This window comes from Chlorocebus sabaeus, chromosome 6 (genome assembly GCF_047675955.1).
Source record: "Chlorocebus sabaeus isolate Y175 chromosome 6, mChlSab1.0.hap1, whole genome shotgun sequence".
NCBI classification, from domain to species: domain Eukaryota; kingdom Metazoa; phylum Chordata; class Mammalia; order Primates; family Cercopithecidae; genus Chlorocebus; species Chlorocebus sabaeus.
Genome location: NC_132909.1, coordinates 59,808,623 through 59,825,154, shown reverse-complemented (window position 1 = coordinate 59,825,154; position 16,532 = coordinate 59,808,623). Strand labels below are relative to the sequence as shown.

At 56.3% G+C, this 16,532-nt stretch overlaps 1 protein-coding gene across 2 annotated transcripts in view; it reads right to left on the bottom strand.

Annotated features, from left to right (window-relative positions):
* SGTA (small glutamine rich tetratricopeptide repeat co-chaperone alpha) overlaps positions 1-14,793 on the bottom strand; it is a 30,612-nt gene extending 15,819 nt beyond the window's left edge. Inside the window, exon 1 of one of the 2 annotated variants that reach the window (XM_007994722.3) lies at positions 14,692-14,793. The gene's annotated coding sequence lies outside the window, so the exon portion shown is untranslated. Of the gene's footprint in view, positions 1-1,243; positions 1,325-14,691 lie in introns of those variants that run through there. The other variant, XM_007994723.3, reaches the window with a different exon arrangement.
* Between the last annotated feature and the right edge of the window lie 1,739 nt (positions 14,794-16,532).

The following is a 16,532-nucleotide window of genomic DNA, read 5'->3' as shown; positions in this document are numbered from 1 at the left end:
CACGGACGTCCCCTCCGCCGCTGCTTCTGGCATGAGGTGGGTGGGGCCAGGGATGCCACCCAGCACCCTGCAGTGCTCAGGACAGCTCCACTCCAGAGAACGATCCAGCCCCAATGTCCACAGTGCTGAGAGGGAGAGACCTTGTCCTGAGCCAGAGCCACTGCCCCTTTCCTCAATTTACCTCTTCTGTGGCATGTCAGCAAGCATTTCTCAGCACCCAACGGGGCCAGGTGGGCCTGCCCTGGCATCACTGTTTCACAGGACTTGCAGGACTCCCCCCAGGGACTTCTTGGGGACCCGTCTCATTCCTCCTCAGAGACCTGCCCACCTCGTTCCACCTCAGACCCCCGTCTGGTTCCCCAGGAGACCCACCTTGTTTCCCCTCCGACACCCGCCTGGTCCCCCCCCCCGGACACCCGCCTGGTCCCCCTCAGACACCCACGTGGTCCCCCCCCGGACACCCGCCTGGTCCCCCCCCCCCGGACACCCGCCTGGTCCCCCCCCCGGACACCCGCCTGGTCCCACCCCCCGGACACCCGCCTGGTCCCACCCCCCGGACACCCGCCTGGTCCCCCCCCCGGACACCCGCCTGGTCCCACCCCCCGGACACCCGCCTGGTCCCACCCCCCGGACACCCGCCTGGTCCCCCCCCCGGACACCCTCCTGGTCCTCCCCCGACACCCGCCTGGTCCCCCCCCGGACACCCTGTCTTGTTCCCCCCCCGACACCCTCCTGGTCCCCCCCCGACACCCGCCTGGTCCCCCCCCGGACACCCGCCTGGTCCCCCCCCGGACACCCGCCTGGTCCCCCCCCGACACCCGCCTGGTCCCCCCCCCGACACCCTCCTGGTCCCCCCCCGACACCCGCCTGGTCCCCCCCCCGGACACCCGCCTGGTCCCCCCCCGACACCCGCCTGGTCCCCCCCCCCGACACCCTCCTGGTCCCCCCCCGACACCCGCCTGGTCCCCCCCCGGACACCCGCCTGGTCCCCCCCCGACACCCGCCTGGTCCCCCCCCCGACACCCTCCTGGTCCCCCCCCGACACCCGCCTGGTCCCCCCCCCGGACACCCGCCTGGTCCCCCCCCGACACCCGCCTGGTCCCCCCCCCCGACACCCTCCTGGTCCCCCCCCGACACCCTCCTGGTCCCCCCCCGACACCCGCCTTGTCCCCCCCCGACACCCGCCTGGTCCCCCCCCCGGACACCCTCCTGGTCCCCGCCGACACCCTGTCTTGTTCCTCACTCCCAGGACTTGACAGCCGCTTCTGCTCATGTCTGTGGTCCCTGCAGTTTCCTGCCAAAGCTCTAAAGGGCGCCAGATGGTGACATCGGGGGAGGCTGTTCTGGAATCTGGAGCTGCAGTCTACGGACAGGTCTTTTTTTAGTACAAGACCTTTCACACAGGTTTCCTGGGTGCCTGGGCCAACTTGGAGGGGCCTCGGCCGCAGTGACCTTCACGGCGCTGAGCAGGAAGTCCCGCCACGAGCTGCGTGAGCTTCCCCCGGGGCAGGCTGGCCGGCTGCCTTGTGCCACCACCTTGGGCAGGCTCGGCCTCACCGTGCCTCCATTTACCCCGCAGGCCGGCCACGGTGACTCTAAACGTTTGGATGCAACAAGCTGTGCAGAGAAGCAGCCGCCGCCGCCGGAGCAGCCAAGTTCTGGGCTGAACAGTGTTCCCCTAGTCACGTCCTCCTGGGACTGAGCACAGGACCTTGTTTGTGTCTTTGCAGATGGAAGCAAGTGGAGATGAGGTCGCTGTGGTGGCCCTAATGCAGGGACTGAACACGGCCGCACGGAGACGGCCACGTGCAGATAGAGGCAGAGGCTGAGGCGACGTGGTTACATGAAGAAAGGCGGGGCTCACCGGCCCCCAGCAGCTGGAAGAGGCAGGACGGAGCCTCCCTCGGGGCCTTCAGAGGGAACGTGGCCCGGCCCGCACCTTCATCTCAGACTTCTGGCCTCCAGAGCTGCGAGGGAAATCAATCTTGGTTGTTATAAGCCGGCCGGGTTGTGAGGGAGGGGCCAGGCGGTTTGGGTCCCGGATCGTGGCCTGCAAAGCCTGTGAGCTTGGACGGGTTGTTCAGCCTGAGCCTCCGCCTCCATGTCTGTAAAATGGGGAGCCCCACTGTGGCTGCTGTCAGGGGTCAGGGCAAAAAATAACCCAGAAGCTGTCAGCCCAGCACTTGGCGCCCTGTGGTGTCTGTTGTTAATAACATGATTCTGCCGGGCGCAGTGGCTCACACCTATGATCCCAGCACTTTGGGAGGCCGAGGCGGGTGGATCACGAGGTCAGGAGATCGAGACCATCCTGGCTCACACGGTGAAACCCCGTCTCTACTAAAAATATAAAAATTAGCTGGGCATGGTGGCATGTGCCTGTACTCCCAGCTACTCGGGAGGCTGAGGCAGGAGAATCACTTGAATCAGGGAGTTGGAGGTTGCAGTGAGCCGAGATCGTGCCACTGCACTGCAGCCTGGCAACAGAGTGAGACTCCATCTAAAAAAAAATAATAATAATGATTCCTCGCAGTGAGACTCGCGGTATAGACCTCGGTTGGCTGTTTTTGGTGGTGTGACCTACGGGAAGCAACTTAACTCTGCTGAGCCTCAGTTTCCTCCTCTGTCCCCCATGGATGGCGACAGCACCTCCCCATCATGGGCGCGTGTGGGGATCAGGGGTGCGTGTGGGGAGGGCGTGGGGAGGGGTACGAGACCAGGCGTGCATAATGCTGAGTGAACACCCCCACACAGGCAGGCATGTGGACGGGTGCCTGTGCATCCACAGTGTCCAGATCAACACAGGCTGAGGCTATTCCAAAAATGCTGCCTGGCTGCAGTTTCACTGGGAGCTTCACTGGGAGCATTTGGAGAACCTGCTCTGAGGCCGGAAGCAGGCATGGAGAGGGGCTGCTGTGGTGCTGGTGCGTGGAGGGGCAGCCCTCGGGGAGGCCCTGGGCGTGAGATGGGACCCCCATCCTCTGCACTGCCACCGTGGGAAGGGACCCCCATCCTCTGTTCTTACGATGAGGTTCCCTTAGCCGGGCCTCCCTCCTCCACCTGCTCCTTCCAGGCTGGGCTGGGCGGCCGCCTTCCCTGGAATCCACTCCCTGTGAGGGTCTCTGGTGTGTCCAAGCGGCTGGGTCTTCCCTGTCTGTGTCCCTCGCTGGCCAACACACACGGTGGCAGGGCTGTGTGCCACCGGCCTTCCTCCTGGGGCCTGGCCCAGCCTGTGCGTAGTGGACCATATTTTTAGCTGCGCTCTGTGTGCCAAGACGCATGAGGCAAGGGAGAGGCAGGCCTGAGGCCTCCAGAGCAGGGGAACCGCCATGAGGAGAAGCACAGGTTTGAGATCGGACACTGGGATTCAGGTTGGGTCAGACAGAGCCTGGCCGAGAGGCCACCAGCCTCGGGATGGACAAGGAAGTGCTGGGCCTGAAGGAATCTTGCACGGTGACGGCTGCCTCTGGATAATTTCTTTTTTTTTTTTTTTTTTTTTTTGAGACGGAGTCTCGCTCTGTTGCCCAGGCTGGAGTACAGTGGCGCGATCTCAGCTCACTGCAAGCTCCGCCTCCCAGGTTCACTCCATTCTCCTGCCTCAGCCTCCTGAGTAGCTGGGACTACAGGCGCCCGCCACCGCGCCCGGCTAATTTTTTGTATTTTTAGTAGAGACGGGGTTTCACCGCGGTCTCGATCTCCTGACCTTGTGATCCGCCCGCCTCGGCCTCCCAAAGTGCTGGGATTACAGGCGTGAGCCACCGCGCCCGGCGCCTCTGGATAATTTCTTATTCTTCTGTGCTCTCTGAAAAGTGACTAAAGCCACAAATGCCTACAAGGAAACTCTGACCCAGCACCCAGGAGGCCGCAGCTCCTCCTTCTGAGCCAGCACAGCATGAGAACAGCACAGCCGGGGTCTGCCGCCGAGTCCCACTCCCCAGCCGGGCCCAGGGACCCTCTGCGCACAGCTGCACTGACAAGCGGCTCCAGGGGCTGAATACTGTCACGCGCTGAACCCTGTCCCCCAGATCCATACACTGAACTCCTCACTGCCAGAACCTCGGAATGTGACCTCACCTGGAAATAAGATCTTGGCAGACAGAATTCGGTAAGATGACGTCATACCAGAGTACGGCACGTCCCTAGGGCAATAACTAATGTCCTTATAAAAAGGGGACGTTTGGATGCAGACACACACAGGGGGAACACTGTGTGGACATGAAGGCAGAGATGGGGTGACACGGCCACACGGCAGGGACTCTGAGGGCAGAGATGGGGTGACGTGGCCACACGACAGGGACTCCGAGGGCAGAGATGGGGTGACGCGGCCACATGACAGGGACACTGAGGGCAGAGATGGGGTGATGCGGCCACACGGCAGGGACTCCGAGGGCAGAGATGGGGTGATGCAATACACCGCAGGGACACCGAGGGCAGAGATGGGGTGATGCGGCCACATGACAGGGACACCGAGGGCAGCGATGGGGTGACACGGCCACGCGGCAGGGACACCAGCTCACCCTCACATCCTCACAAGGAACGAGCCCCGTGGGCACCCTGATCATGGACTTCTGGCCTCCAGGACCGAGAGACGATGAACTCTGTTTCAGCTGCCTGGTCTATGGCACTGTGTCACGGTGGCCCCAGCAAACTGACACTATCGCCTGGCGAGCAGGCGTCTCAGAACGCACCTCTGTCCTCAGGACGACTGCAGCAAGTGGGTCGGCTCTGTCTCCAGATGAACCGAGGCGGGTTGGGCAGGGGGACGTGGTCTTGTGCCCAGGGTCACGTAGACATGAGGGCAAACAGCTGTCGTCACTCAGAAGGGAGCAGTGAAGGGTGGTAGCCGAGGGGGACAGCAGGAGGGAGCGGCTGCACGTTGCTCACTGTGCTGGAGTCCTAGAAGCCAGCTGCCCGAGGGGCAGTTTCTTTTGTAAGAAAACGACGCTTCTTATCACTTCTATGCAAACGTCCATTTTAACTTTAAGTGCACAGATGTTTAACGGCCCAAGACACATAGGTTAACATGCGTGCACACACACACAGAGGCCTTCATCCCCGTGTAGACAGGATCAGAGGCAGGGCACCAAAAGCTTTAAAAACCACGCAGATGACCTGTCTGAGCACTTCGCAGACCTAGAACGTCAACTGTGTAAAATATCTGCTCATGAACATTGGCAAAGAGGGGAGGGGCGCTGCCAGAGAATTTCATTTTTCTGTAACAGACGAGATCTCACCACGTTGCCCAGGCTAATCTCAAACTCCTGGCCTCAAGCAATCCTCCTGCCTTGGCCTCCCAAAGTGCTGGGATCCCAGGTGTGAGCCACCACACCCGGCCTCCTCCAGGAGGCAAATGCTGAGGAAACCCGTGGATTCTACCGACCCACTGGATTTTGCAGAAGCTGTGTGTGTATGCATCTCTCTAGATTCCGTGTCTCTCCCACATCGGTGGTTCTCGATGGATCGTGCGTGCATCTCTCTCCAGATTCTGTTTCTCTCCCAGATCGGTGGTTCTCGAAGGATCATGCGTGCATCTCTCTAGATTCTGTTTCTCTCCCAGATCGGTGGTTCTCGAAGGATCATGCGTGCATCTCTCTAGATTCTGTTTCTCTCCCAGATCGGTGGTTCTCGATGGATCATGCATGCATCTCTCTCCAGATTCTGTCTCTCTCCCACATCGGTGGTTCTCGATGGATCATGCGTGCATCTCTAGATTCTGTCTCTCTCCCACATCGGTGGTTCTCGATGGATCGTGCGTGCACCTCTCTAGATTCTGTCTCTCTCCCACATCGGTGGTTCTCGATGGATCGTGCGTGCATCTCTCTCCAGATTCTGTCTCTCTCCCACATCGGGGGTTCTTGATGGATCGTGCGTGCATCTCTCTCTAGATTCTGTTTCTCTCCCACATCAGTGGTTCTCGATGGATCGTGCGTGCATCTCTCTCTAGATTCTGTCTCTCCCCGATCGGTGGTTCTCGATGGATCGTGCATGCATCTCTCTCCAGATTCTGTTTCTCTCCCCCATCGGTGGTTCTCGATGGATCGTGCGTGCATCTCTCTAGATTCTGTCTCTCCCTGATCGGTGGTTCTCGATGGATCGTGCATGCATCTCTCTCCAGATTCTGTTTCTCTCCCAGATCGGCGGTTCTCGATGGATCATGCGTGCATCTCTCTCCAGATTCTGTTTCTCTCCCACATCGGTGGTTCTCGATGGATCATGCGTGCATCTCTCTCCAGATTCTGTTTCTCTCCCCCATCGGTGGTTCTCGATGGATCGTGCGTGCATCTCTCTAGATTCTGTCTCTCCCTGATCGGTGGTTCTCGATGGATCGTGCATGCATCTCTCTCCAGATTCTGTTTCTCTCCCAGATCGGTGGTTCTCGATGGATCATGCGTGCATCTCTCTCCAGATTCTGTTTCTCTCCCACATCGGTGGTTCTCAAAGGATCATGCGTGCGTCTCTCTAGATTCTGTTTCTCTCCCAGATCAGTGGTTCTCGACGGATGTGCTGAGACACTTCGTGGTGTCTCACATGGAGTGGGTGGAGGCCAGGGATGCTGCTCAGTGCCCTGGAGTGCCCAGGACGGCTCCGCCCCAGAGGATGATCCAGCCCCAACGTCCACAGCTCCCAGTGGGAGAGACGATGGACTAGAAGAGTAGGACGTGAAGAGCCTGTGGGTGCACCGTCTCATGACCTCGGCGCGGTGACCTATGCGGCAGGACTGGGGATGGAGGTGTTCGCTCGAGGCCACTGGAGCCACAGGCACGGCAGGATCCATGCCCGGCAGCACCTGACCTGCCCCCACACTCAAGATCAGAGGTGTTCAGTGTCTTGGTTCCCCTAAAATACCTCTACGTGAGTTGAACGGCCACTATCCCTAGAAGACGAGGTGTGGGCCGCCTGACCGCATAACCCACCACGCGCCAGAGACAAGCAAGGCATTGGCCTGCCAGGCTTTAAACAGTGGCTGACGTCAGACTCGGACGACACCGGCGATGTGGACTTCCACACCTCTGCACACGCGCAGTCCCAGGTGTGCCCACAGTTTTGTTCCCCTTTCAGGGAAAGCAACATCCATCAGCAATTGTTTAAAAAAAAAAAAAAAAGAGAGAGAGCAAAAGAAGCCAGACACAAAGCACACACAGGGTGTGATTCCCTGACTCCGTTTCTATAAAAGGTCCAGGACAGGCCCATGCAGAGACAGGAAGGAGATGTGTGGGTGCCGGGGCTTGGGGAGGGGAAGGCAAGTGACAGCTGGTGGGGACGGAGCTTCCTTGCTTCCTTTTGGGGCGAAGAGACAGCTCTGGAACCAGAGAGTGGTGATGGCTGCGCAACCCCGCGAAGGCACCAAAAGCCACTGAATTTCATGGTGTGGTAGTCACAGCTCAATGTTTTAAAGGAGGAGAAATCCACAAGAGCTATGTTTTGTGTTGGGGAGTTGCGGTCTTCCGGAAAGCTCCTGGGGGACGGTAATGAGTTTTCCACCCCCATCTCAGGACACAGGGGAGAGCCCGAAACTCTGAGGTCTAAGATTAGGACGGTCTAGAGCCTGGCGGGCAGCCAGTCCCAGAATCCAAAGATCTCATGTGCAACACATCAGGGCCCACCGAGGTCAACCACCACCAGTAAGTGAAACTACAAAAGCTGACATCATCTGCCCTGGCCGACAGGGTTCAGAGAGCAAACCAGTCAGGTCTCCTGACCCCCGAACCCAAGGAAAACAGACATATGCCACCCAAAAGGTTAAGATTTTTGGTTTACGGAATTTTTTTTTTTTTTTTACCGCATGTTTTGACAGCAGCATTACAACAGCCAAAAGCAAACAGTCCAAGTATCCATGGACAGGTGAGTGGATCAACACGATGTGGTCTATCCACACGACAGAATACTCCAGCAGCCACAAAAAGGAAATCTGGACCAGGCTACAAGGGCGGACCTTGAGGATGTCACGCTCAGTGAAATAAGCCAGACAGAGAGGGACAAATCCCATGCGACTCCCCTCCTAGGCGGTCCCAGAGTCACTGGACTCAGAGACCAAAAGTAGAATTGGGGGTGCCAGGGGCTGGGGAGGGCATGGGGAGTGAATGTTTCATGGGGACAGTTTCAGCCTGGGGAGACGACAAATTTCTGGAGGTGATGGTGGCGATGGCTGCATAGCCGTGTGGATGTGCTTAAAGTCACTGAACTGTGCATTTATAACTGATTAAGATGGTAATTCTTGAACAGGCACGGTGGCTCATGCCTGTAATACCAGCACTTTTGGAGGCTGAGGCAGGTGGATAGCCTGAGGTCAGGAGTTTGAGACCAACGTGGTGAAACCCGGTCTCTACTAAAAATACAAACAAAATTAGCCAATCATGGTGGCACACACCTGTAATCCCAGCTACTCAGGAGGTTGAGGTGGGAGAATCGCTTGAACCCGGGAGGTGGAGGCTGCAGTGAGCTAAGATAGAGCCACTGCACTCCATCCTGGGTGACAGAGCAAAATTCCGTCTCAAAAAAAAAGAAAGACTGGTTGGGCACGGTGGCTCACACTTGTAATCCCAGCACTTTGGGAGGCCAAGGTGAGCGGATCACCTGAGGTCAGGAGTTCGAGACCAGCCTGGCCAATGTGGTGAAACCCAGTCTCCAAAAAATAGCCAGTCATAATGGCACATGCCTGTAATCCCAGCTACTTGGGAGGGTGAAGCAGGAGAATCGCTTGAACCTGGGAGGCAGAGGTTGCAGTGAGCCGAAATCTCGCCATTGCATTCCAGGCTGGGCAATAAGAGCGAAACTCAATCTCAAAAAAAAAAAAAAAAAAAAGAAAGACCAGGCACAGCGGCTCATACCTGTGATCCCAGCAGCACTTGGGGAGGCCAAAGTGGGAAGATCACTTGAGCACAGGAATTCAAGAGCAGCCTGGGCAACACAGGGAGACTGCAGCTCGCAAAACATTAAAAAATTGGCTGGGTGTGGTGGCGCACATCTCTAGCCCTCGCTGCTTGAGGGACTGAGGCAGGAGGATTGCTTGAGCCCAGGAGGTCCGTGCCGCAGTGCGCTCCCCTGCACTCCAGCCTGGGAAAGACAGCAAGACCCTGCCTGAAAAAAAATAACAGTTTCTTTTCAAAGTCTGGGGTCTTTGAGATGAAGGTCCCACCCAGCCAGTTGTCTTTAGCTGAGAATGGTGCCAACACCTTTTCAGAGGTTTCATTGGAAATGATTCTGTAACAGGCGGCCTCAGGTCAGGATCCCCATGCAAACACACCTCATTTGGTGACTTCAGATTTGGAAGAGGCAACAGCAAGCAGCAGAAACAAGACTTGAGGCAGGCGCGGTGGCTCAGGCCTATAATCCCAGCACTTTGGGAGGCTGAGACAGTCAGGAGTTCGTGACCAGACAGGCTTCTACTAAAAATACAAAAATTAGCCGGGCGTGGTGGTGGGAGCCTGTAATCCCAGCTACTCGGGAGGCTGAGGCAGGCGAGTCATTTGAACCTGGGGGGTGGAGACTGTAGTGAGCTGAGATCACACCACTGCACTCCAGCCTGGGAGACGTCGTCTCAAAAAAAAAAAAGAAACCAGACCTGGCTGAGTCCCCCCTTAAACCTAGAAGGCGGGGGTCACAGCCCCCTCTTACAGAGGGGGTGACAGGCCCAGACAGGTGGCACGTGCAAGATCATACCAGTGACAGTTGGAACGCGGCTTAGCATTCCAGGCACGCAGGGCCTAGCACGATCCACCCTGGGGGCGGGTGTGTGGAGGGGGATGTGCGCTCCTTCGCAGGCAACTAACACAGAATAAACCAAGAAATCTCATCTTTGGTGTACCTGTTTCCTTCTTAGACTGAGGTGTGAGGACTGGACAGGGTGGCGGGTGGCTAAGCATCCACTGAGGGTTCAGAGAGTGGAAAAAGTGATCCTCACTGAGTCACACCCCTCTCTCCCGGTCCCACCAGTGCCTCTGTACCCCAGGGCCTTTGCATGCGCTGTTTTCCCTCCTGGAACACCCTCCACACCCCAGAGAAGCTCTTAGCCTCGTGGTCTCCACCTTGCCCCCTCCCTGTTAGCCTGGGGCACAGCTGAGCAGAAGTGCCCCAGCTTAGACTCCCTGGGCTAGGGGATGCCACCAATCCCCAAGAGACTCTGCGTCCCATGATCGTTTGCTCTACCAAGGTCCCAGGAGGCTGCACCCATTGAAATTCACAAACTGTGGAGGGTTGCTTGAGCCCCGGAGTTCGAGAGCAACTTGGGCCACAAAGTGAGACCCTGTCTCTAACAAAACAAAACACAACAAAAGATAAATCCACACGCTACATGGAGAGGGAGCGAGGTGGCGAACCCGAGGACCTGGGGACCCCGATTCCCACCCTCTGCCCCGTCGGAAGTTTATTATGGTGTCTGGCGTGAGCAAGGAGCAGGCTCAATTTTTCCCCAAATAATGAACGCAGGCGTCTCCCCCGTGGCACCGTGGGCATCTTGGGTGGATGATTCTGTCCTGCGCACGGCAGGCGGCTGAGCGGCACCCCTGGCTCCCCCCACTGCACGCCTGAAACTCTCCGGCTGAGACGACCCCACACGTCCCCAGACGCTGCCGAACCGCCCCCAGCTGTAAATCATGGCGGCCACTAAGTGGGAAGAAGAAAGGCTGGAAGTCAGCACGGCTCAGCTTTTTCTGGCCAGAGGACTTTGCTGTGAACTTTCTGAAAACCTTCTGTTTGCAGGGTATTCTGGGTTTCAGAACTGCGGTCCGTGGTGGAGGGCAGCTCACCTAAGGTAAGCACGGCCCCGCCCTGCACGTGGCACAGGCCGGGGGTGCTAGAGGACCTGGGGCTTCTCTGCCGTCCCCAAGGTGGGGGACATCATCAAACGGTTCTCAAATCTGCTTCATCAGCCAGGCTTTCCCGTCAGAAAGTTTTCTGCTCTTCGGAGGGAGGTCCAGCAAGCATGAGGACGGCATTTTCCTCAACTGCCATTTGGCACTCGCTGTCTCTGGAACCACCACAACTCAGAGGGTTTGGCTGCGGGACAGCACTCTCAGAGAAGGCCTGCTGTGTCTCCCAACAGCGACGGCTTTATGGGTGCTCAGGAGCCACGGCCGAGGCCTGGTCTCAAGGCAGAGGCCGCACAAGTGAGGGTGGGAGGAGTGCTGGCCCGTGGGGGTGACGCCAGCTCCAGCGTCGGGGGCTTCAGTGTCCCTTTCGGCTCTGAGCCGAGGACTCCACATCCCACCTTTTCATTTTATCATTAAAATGAAAACAAAATCAAAACACGGCCCCCTCAGTCAGGGGCGGGGGCTCACGCCTGTAATCCCAGCACTTTGGGAGGCCGAGGTGAGAGAATCGCTTGAGTCCAGGTGTTCCAGACCAGTTTGGGCTATTATACAGTGTATAGTGAGACCCTACAAAAGAGACCCCACCAAAAAAAAAAAAAATTAGCCTGACGTGGCGGCACACATCAGTAGTCCCAGCTACTTCAGAGGCTGAGGCGAGAGGATCATTTTGAGCCCAGGAGTTGGAGGCTGCAGTGAACTGTGACTGGGCTCTGTATTCCAGCCTGGGTGACAAAGTGAGACCCTGTCTCTAAAACCAGACAAAAAACTCAAAACCACCTCTCTTCCTTATTTCCCTGCCCAGAATGGATCATTCAATGGAAAAAAAACAGAACATCCTCGTAAACTGAGGTCATCTTACCTCCTTACACCCCAGTAGGAAGCGCCCGCTCTTGCCCACCACCTTCTGTGAACACTCTGCCCACCTCCATCCCAAATCCACGTTGCTTCTCACCAACAGCAGGGCAGGAAAGCCAGGTGCCCTGCCCCTCACTCCCTCTCAGGACACCCAAGTTCTAGCTCAGTCCCCTGCCCACTCCCCACATCGAAGTCCACTTTCTTCTAAAATGCCACCAGGAGGTCACTGTATACATAAAAGCCCTCAACTGCTTCCTGGAACGCCAGGAGTGTGCACAGGAGGCCCCCTCACCAGCTGGGGGTCATCGGTGGGGCCTACACCAAACCCTGTACGTGCCACTCAAACTCGAGTGCTCACCTCTCTTGCCCAACTCTAGGAGAGAATCTAGTATTCCTGCAAACTCCATCTCTGGCCCAGCATCTCTTACAAGGCTTTCTACCTCTTGACAGACCCATCTTCCCTTTGAACGCCAGCATCTGGCAGCGTCTAAACCCTATGGACTCAGGAAAGCCTTCGATGGTTGAAAAATTCAGACACGTGGTCAAGTTCCTTGGGGAGGCCATTTCTCTCTGGGTCTCTGTTTCCACCTCAGTAAAAGAGAAAACGGGCCAGGTGCAGTGAGGCACGCCTGTAACCACAGAACTCTGGAGGCCAAGGTAGAGGATCGCCTGAACCCAGGAGTTTGAGACCAGCCTGGGCAACACCGTGAAACCCTCTCTAAAACAACAAAATACAAACATTAGCCGGGTGTGGTAGTGCACACCTGTAGTCCCAGCTACTCAGGAGGCTGAGGTGGGAGGGCCTGAGCCCCGGGAGGTCGAGGCTGCAGTGAGCGGAGATTGCGCCACTACACTCCAGCCTGGGCGACAGAGCAAGACCCTATCTCAAACCACCCCTCTCATGCCTTCAGCCTGTACCGAGCACTTCCTACCAGGGCCACTGTTGGGTCTTGGCAAAAAAAACAACCATAGAATTGAGTAAGACTGCCGCTCTCAAGGATCCCTCCAATCTGGGACAGAGCTCACCCCCATTTGGAATCATTCACCCTTCTAGGAAGATTTAATTATAAACCTCAGCTCAAATCCTTGGCGTGCTTACAGCTTTCCAGGCACCCAGCTAAGTGCTGTACATACGATAGCTTATTTTAGGGGTCAGCAGAGGTTTTTCTGAAAAAGGCCAGATTGTCTTCAGCTCGGCAGGTGTTAAGTTCCCCACGGCAACTGTTCAACTGTGCCTTCTTAGCTCGAAATCAACCACAGGTAACACATACACCAAGGAGTGTGGCTGTGTTCCCACAAACCTTCATTCCCAAAAACAGGCCAGAGGGGGATTTGGCCTTCTGGTCAGTTAGCTGATACCTTGCCCGGTTGAATCCTCACACACCCGAGGTGGTTACTTTTATAATCCCCATTCCACAGAAGAAAAACTGAGGCTTGGAAAGATGGGGACCACCCAAGACCACCCAGCTAGGAGGATGCAAATGAGGCGTTCTGAACCCAGGCAGCCTCACTTGAGAAGCTAAACTCCAAAGTACCCACTTCTCGCCCCACAAAATTGGGTGCACACACAAAACTTTGTACACCATTTCCCGGGCCCACACACTCCCAGCTGCCCACGCTGGGGAAGACTCACTGATCTAGGGTAGGTTTTTTTTGTTTTTTTTTTAACAGGGTCTCGCTCTGTCACCCAGGCTGGAGTGCAGTGGCGCGATCTTGGGTCTCTGCATCCTCTGCCTCCTGGGTTCAAGGGATTCTTCTGCCTCAGCCTCCTGAGTAGCTGGGATTACAGGTGCCTGCCACCATGCCCGGCTAAGCTTTGTATTTTCAAGAGAGACAGGGTTTCACACGTTGGTCAGGCTGGTCTCGAACTCCTGACCTCAGGTGATCCACCCGTATGGTAGGGTGTGGCTTTTAAAGCGTTATTGACATTCAAAGTTGGATCGTTTTCTGGGGTGGGGCCGTCCTGGGCACTGCAGGGTGTTGAGCAGCAACCCTGGCCTCCATCGACTCCAAACCAGGGGGTCCCCCGCATCCTGAAAAGTACAAATGTCACCAAGAATCTCTGGGGCACAGAACTGTTCCTGGTTGAGAACCACTGGTCAAGGGAGGGAAAAGGCAGAGAGAACGAATAATCAAGAGATAGAAACAAAAGTAAATGGGACAATGATCCAACCTCTGAGGTTGCACTTCAATTTTCTGGCACCTAATAACAAAAACAGCCGTTCTCAAGCCAGCTCTCTCTTATCAAGTTTCAGGCACCTAATCAAATAATTGAATGTGGGTTTATCCTCATAATGACCCTCCGAGACATCTGCTTTTACAACTCGTTTACGAAAGAAGGTTTGCTCAGAGAGGGAAGGCGACTCATCCGGGTTTACACAGCGGGTGGGTGGTGGTGGTGGGCTGGTTCTGAATCCCAGATTTCCCCCACCTCTAGCACGATACGCAGAAGACGACTCTAAACATGAAATAAGACGAACGGCTGCTAATTCTTTGGAGTTCTCAGATTCCGCTGGACCCTGCGGCTCTCATTCTCCCAGGCAGGGACTTCTGACAACGCCCGTTTTACAGAGGGGAAAACTGAGGCTCCGAGAAGCCAAGAGGCTGGGCAAGGTCACCCAGGTAGGGACTGGCGGCGCTGGGACCAGAGCCCCGACTTCAGTCCCCACAAACGGGGGTCCCCGATTCACCGGGACGACTTTTCCAGGCAGCTAATAAGAGCGGAACGGCAGCGAACACCCAGCGAGCGCTCACTACATGCGGGGCGCCTTCCCCTCCCGCCGTCCTCGCCACCAGACCGCGGACCAGCATTTCCAGGACCTGGGGCCCGGGGAAGGGAGATCAGGGCTCGAAGGGCCTGCCCGATGCCGCCCGGCCTCAGTTTCCCCTCCGCTCCGCCTACTCACAGGACCCCGCGGGTCGCGCTGACCCTGGCCTCACGATCCCCAACTTCTTACGGGCTCTGGGGCCCCGTGAGCCCCGAGTCGCAGACCCCACACCCGCCAGGCTCAGCGCAGTGCCCCTCACTCACCTCTCAGGCGACCGATCCCCGACCCACCGACGGTTGCGCTTGCGCACCGCGGAGCCGCCCGGCCCCGGCCCCCGGGCGCGACGCCTGCGCAGAAGAAAGGCGCCCCGGGTTGCTTCCCTTCTGCACAGGCGCGTTAATGATCGAGGTGGGCGTGGAAGGAAGTGACGCAACGTAGAGGCGGGAACCAGCTGGTCGTTAGGGCAACTGACCTCTACGACCTAATGGAGGCCGGAAGTTGGGGCTGGTTTGCCCTCTAGAGCGGGAACGAAGCGGTGCACGGTGGAACAGTGGCTGACTCCAGCCGGTAGCCGAGCTGACCACGTGGTGCTGGGCCGGCCACGTGGTGCAGCCGCGTTTGGCCACCTGGACTCCAGAGCGTCGTCACAGCCGCGCAATGAATGGGAGTCAGTGTTGTCCGCTCGCTATCTTTGTTCATTTATTCACCCACCCATCTACTCACCCACAAATGCATTCTTTCATGCAGTCAATTTATGAGACGCTTGTGAGAATAGAGACATTAGTAGGCAGCAGGTGCCTAATATTCAATATTTATTGCAAACCAGTCATAAAAACTAGCAAAATGTCTACTGTCATTATTTTGCATTGGGGTAGACGAACTATAAACTAACAAATTAGTACATAAATAGATAAACAAGAAATTTCATAGCTAACACTACAAAAAAAAATGAAGGTGGTGTGATTGTCACCGGGAGCTAAGTTGCATGGGATGGGTAGGAAAGAGCATCCTTTAGGTTTGGATTTCAAGGATAGGAAAAAGTCCAAACGGACCCCAGGCACAGGGAACAGCGAAAATGAAGGCCTATGTAAAATTAAGCTTGGTGTGCTCAAGACGTACGGAAAAAAAAAATAGAGATGAGAGATGAGAAATTTCCAAGGACGACAGAAAACTGATCACCATCTGAGTTATAGTTGCCAGAAATGTTCTCCCAATTCGTTTTAGTCCTACTCGAAATACATGCACGATTAATGGCGTGGATTATTTTAATTTCTTTTGCAGAAATAAAGGAGGTGAGACCGGGCGCGGTGGCTCACGCCTGTAATCCCAGCACTTTGGGAGGCCAGGGGGCAGCAGATCACTTGAGGTCAGAAGTTCGAGACCAGCCTGGCTAACATGCTGAAACCCTGTCTCTACTAAAAATACCAAAACTAGCGGCGTGGTGCGGGCATCTGTAGTCCCAGCTACTCGGGAGGTTGAGGCAGGAGAATTGCTTGAACCCGAGAGGCAGAGGTTGCAGTGAGCCGAGATCGCGCCATGGTACTCCAGCCTGGGCGACAGAGTGAGACTCCGTCCAGTCCCTCCAAAACAAAACGAAACAAAAACAAAAAACAAAAAAGGAAAGAAAGGAGGTCGGTTGTTTCGTTTTTGCCAGTTTAACTGTAGTACATTGTTTTTTCTGGGTGCCGTAACAGTTCAAGACAGACGGTTCAAGATGTTTTTTGTTTTAACCCACAACACTGGATGTAGGTCAGGTTACTGCACTGTTCCAAAACACCTGTTATTTGACATGAATCAGTTTACTTGCTTATGTTTCTGACAAAAAAAAAATTGGCTGGGCGCGGTGGCTCACACCTGTAATCAATCCCAGCACTTTGGGCGGCCGAGTCGGGCAGATCACGAGGTCAAGAGATTAAGACCATCCTGGCCAACACCATGAAACCCCGTCTCTACTAAAAATACGAAAACTAGCCGGGCGTGGCGGCTCGCGCCTGTAGTCCCAGCTACTCGAGAGGCTGAGGCAGGAGAATTGCTTGAACCCGGGAGGCGGAGGTTGCAGTGAGCCGAGATTGCTGCCACTGCACTCCAGCCTGGGCGACGGAGC